The sequence below is a fragment of the Zingiber officinale genome, chromosome 2A (genome assembly GCF_018446385.1).
Source record: "Zingiber officinale cultivar Zhangliang chromosome 2A, Zo_v1.1, whole genome shotgun sequence".
Taxonomy (NCBI): domain Eukaryota; kingdom Viridiplantae; phylum Streptophyta; class Magnoliopsida; order Zingiberales; family Zingiberaceae; genus Zingiber; species Zingiber officinale.
Genome location: NC_055988.1, coordinates 106,696,785 through 106,701,827, shown reverse-complemented (window position 1 = coordinate 106,701,827; position 5,043 = coordinate 106,696,785).

Here is a 5,043-nt window from a genome sequence, read left to right as displayed (position 1 = left end):
TTACAATCCCCCATACTTTATAAAAAGTTCGTCCTCGAACTTAGAATAATTCTGGGTACTTCTGTCTCATGCTGGCTTCTGTCTCCCATGTTGCCTCTTCTGCTGTGTGACTTTGACTAATGGTACTTCCTTGTTCCACAATTTCTTAACTGCTCGGTCTATTATCTGAATAGGCCGACTGTCATAGCTGAGGTCTTCGCAGATCTGTACCGACTGGGGCTCAATCACCTGGGTGGTATCTGAGGTATGCTTCTTCAGCATAGAGACATGAAATACATTGTGGACAGCTGATATTTCTTGGGGTAGCTCTAGCTCATATGCTACCTTGCCCACTCTTTTGCTGATAAGGTATGGTCCCACATATCTGGGACTTAGCTTGCCCTTCTTTCCAAAACGCATTACCCCCTTCATGGGAGCTACTCTGAGGAACACTGAATCCCCAACTGAAAACTCCAAAGGTCTGCGCCATATATCAGCATAGCTTTTCTGGCGGCTCTGAGCTTTCTCTATCCTCTGGCGGATCTGCTGTATAGCTACTGTGGTATCTGCTATTAGATCTGTCTGAAGTTCTAGCTCTTTCTGTTCACCACTCTCATACCAGCAGATTGGAGATCTACACCTCCGCCCATAGAGAGCCTCATAAGGTGCCATACCGATAGTGGCCTGACAGCTGTTGTTGTATGCAAATTCTGCTAGGCTCAGATATTTGCACCAACTTCCCTTGAAGTCTAGGGCACATGCTCGGAGCATATCTTCGAGTACCTGATTTACTCGCTCGTCGACCATCATGCGGGGATGGAAATGCTAAATTTTAACCGTGCCCATGTACACACTCCCGGAGTGTGATGTGAACCTCATCTGCATGCGAAATAATGGTTCGTGGGACTCCATGCAACCTGACGATCTCCTTGAGATACAACTGAGCTAACTGCTCCATGGAATAGGATATTCTTATAGCTAAGAAGTGGGCTGATTTAGTCTACCTGTCGACTATTACCCAGATGGTGTCGAAACCATTCGTGGTTCTGGGTAGTCCCACTATAAAATCCATAGAAATGTCTTCCCACTTCCATTCTGGTATGCATATGGGCTCAAAACTCCACGGTCTCGATGTTACGCCTTAACCCTCGGCGGGTTAGGCGGTCTTGACTATCGGCGATGTCCTCTTCATCCCGGCCACCAAAAGCGTTTCTTCAGTCTGGTATTTTGGTGGAGCCAGGATACATCGCATAGGGAGTCTTGTGAGCCTCATCTAAAATCTTCCTCTGAGTTCCTCCTGAGAACACATGTCTATCGCCAAAATACAACACCCGCTATCGATATTCTGAACTCTCCACCTGATTCGCTAAACCTTGCTTGACTCTCTGAATTTCGGGATCCTGCTCTGTGTCTGGATGTCACCGAGCAAGGTAGACTCTAATGTCATAGTAGAGAGCTGTCCGACTATGAGCTCGAGGCCGAAATCTGAGATCTCCTTATGTAGAGGCGGTGACATGTGCTAGAGATAATAGGGTAGTCTTGGACTTTCGTATGCTACCCTATTTGCTTTTCTGGGTGGTAGAGGATATTTATGTCGTAGTCTTTGACGGTTCTAGCCATCTGCTGTCGCATATTCAGATCATACCGAGTGAAGAAGTATTCGATGACGATGATATGTATACACCTTGAGCTCCATACAAGTAATGTCTCCAAATCTTGAGGGCGAACACTCTGCTGCAAGCTCGAGGTCATGGGTAGGATAATTCCTCTCATAATCCTTGAGTTGTCTGGCGTGGCGATTACCTTGTCATCTTGCATTAGCATGCTCCTAGTCCCAACCCGAGGCATCACTATATATATCAAGCTATCTGCATTCTCGGTAGAGTCGAATAGATGCCTGGTCAATCTCCTTTTCATTTCATGCTGTTCTCATGATCCTCATCCACTAAAATTTTACATTCTTTACGGTAAGAGCATCGGTGGGGAGGCTATCTGGAGAAGTCCTCTCAATTTCTGTAGTAACTGCTAATCCCGGAACTTACGATCTCGTTGGCGTTCTTGGGTCTTTTCCAATTGCTCATAGCTTCTATCTTACTGGGGTCTACCATGATACCATCCTTTGAGATGATGTGACCCAGGAAGGACACCTGATCTAGCCAAAATTCACATTTGGTGAACTTGGCGTACAGCTGATTCTGCTGAAGGGTCTGCAATACTATTTTCAGGTGCTCTACGTGTTCTTCCTGAGTTCTGGAATAGATAAGGATGTCATCAATGAACACGATAACGAACCTATCTAAATATTCTCTGAATACCCTGTTCATAAGGTCCATGAAAGTAGCTGGAGCATTTGTCACGCCAAAGGGCATGACTACGAACTCGTAATGTCCGTATCTAGTCATGAATGCTGTCTTGGGTATATCCCCTTCTTTAACTTTCACCTGATGATAACCTGATCTGAGGTCTATCTTAGAGAACACTGCTGCTCCCTTTAGCTAATCAAACAGGTCATCTATTCTGGGAAGGGGATACCTGTTCTTGATTGTGACCTGGTTCAGTGCTCTATAATCTATGCACAGGCGCATGCTCCCGTCCTTCTTCTTCACGAACAATACAAGTGCTCCCCATGGTGAGTGACTAGGGCATATGAAGCCTTTGTTAAGTAGCTCCCGTAATTGCTCATGAAGTTCCTTCAGTTCGGCTGGAGCCATGCGGTAGGGTGCTTTGGAAATAGGGTTGGTACCGGGAATGAGCTCTATCTCAAATTCAATCTCACATGGTGCCACGTTTTGTACTAACACTTTGGTGACTCTAAATGCTAGGCTTCTTGTCTTGGGTAGTCTTTGAAAATCCCCTTGATGTACACAAAAGGAATCCATTAATAATCAGTTTGCCATTGTGAGAGAAACCTCTTGGCCTTTTCTTTTGGGTTCTCGATTAATGATTTCTAGGTTGGAATATGACTTTGTACTTATGGCGCTGATGGACACCGATACGATCAAGCCATTCAAAAATAGAGATTAGAGAATCTAAATCGAGTTGATGAGTATTAATCATCTGAAGTAACTTTGTTGGGCTTATTAGGTCAGTAGGGGTATGCCATGTAGAAAAATCATCATGGAGGGCTTGAGTACCCAAGTGTTTCTAATTTTCTTGAAATGCCGCTATATAAGAACTGTCTGCCAAGTTTGAATAGGAGGCTATTTGTTCTTAATACTAATCGACCTAGGGCATTTGATCGGGTGAGTGAGTAGATCCTCGCATTGGTCATCATTGGAGGGGCTTCTAATCTTCCACAGGCTGATGTGTGGACCATCTAAGCGGCTGCATCGATCTGATGTCTTGGCTAGCCTCCGTCTTGAATCGGTGTGGTGAGGAAGCGGTCTTGTTTGGGCCTTTGCTTAGCCATGTGCCCTTCTTGTCCACATTCAAAGCATCCTCGTGTGCCCTTATGACAAACTCGGGATGGAATTTCCCACAAGTAGCACACTTTGGATAAGCATCGCTTCTTGGTGGTCCTCCTTTGGGTAACTCCACAGTTTGCGCTTATTCTTCTTTCCGATTAGAGCCATGAAGTGTCCCAAGTTGATTAGCTCCTTGCACCCAAATATTTTGGGGATTTTAGCTTAAAAAGAAGCGGAAAGAATTAAACAGAGAAGCCAAAACTTACTCTTGGAGTTGCTGGAGGACGGTCCGCTGCGGCGACGAGTTCCGCGACGTTGACAGACACAAAACCGTCGTCCGGCTTGTCGCCGTCGTTTCGTGGCGGCGGCATGGAAGCCAACTTTGTTGAATTCTTCACGGCTTCCTCAACTGATAGTTTGCCTGACGAAACTCCGTGAACTCGTCGTAGTGACGGTTGGTGACCCGCATGTGAAAGAACTCCTCAAAATTCCTTCTGAGTCGGCCCATGTCATCACGGTTCCTTGGGGCCGCTCGATTATCTCCACCACATCGTGCATCTCTGTCCGAGACGGAAGGCGCTTCACCTTCTCATGTTACGGCGGTCCGAGCTCCATCGTACTTTCGGTGTTTTGAACCATGCACGAGCATCCCATGGTTCATTCTTTTGAAACTCTCTAGCTTTACTCTGCCCTTTGGATCAGATAGGCTTCTCTCTTTGTCTCTGCTTTGGGGCTCCTGGTGTTGTAAGTGGGTGGTGGAACCTCTAAGACCCTTGGAGTCGTCGATTTGGTTCGGGGTGTTGTGGGGGTATTTGATTAGCCACGGTGGCTATCTCTGTTCTTTGTTGACTAGTTGCTATAGCTGAGTCACTAATGCTATAAGGTGCAGGAGGAGGCACTGATCTGCCTGCCTCGATGGCTGGTGTCCTTCTAGCTGGGCGTCCTCATGCCATTTTTAAAGACATGGAGGACAGGACATGCATAACTAATACAATTATAATTGTATAACTATTGCTATCATGTTATATACTATCGCATACTAACATGCATCAATTATTTATAAACATGAGCTATAACAAGAAAGCAAGGAACATAAATAAAGTAGAGGTATTCTTACTTGGAAGCTGCAGGTTCAATGCTGATGTGTGTGTAGGAAGTATGGAACACTGCTCTGATACCACTCTGTAACGACCCACCTCCTACTGACTAGGCTACGAGGCCGATCGTTACATAATGCTGTGCTAAATTACTATTGCGGAAATCTGGATTGATTAAAATTTTGCTAAACTAATTACTGTAAAACCTGAACTTAACATTCCAAGTGTACCTAGGAGTTGTACACATGCTAGGGAAGAGAATCTATGCCTCTCGGATGACCTGCTAGCTGTAATCAGGCATTTCAATCGATCCATGAATCGATTGGGCTGTCGGATCGATCCAGTGATCGATCCCGCTTGATACTGGCACGGAGAAGGACCCTGGATCGGTCGGCTAACCGATCCACAAGCTTCCCACTTCTGTGTGTTTCTGTATGTGGCTGGATCCGTCTACCAACCGATCCAGGAGCACATTGATCGGTCGGTAGACCGATCCAGTGGCTCACTGATCGGTCGGCTAGACCGATCCAGTAGCTTACTGATCGGTCGGCTGACCGATCAGT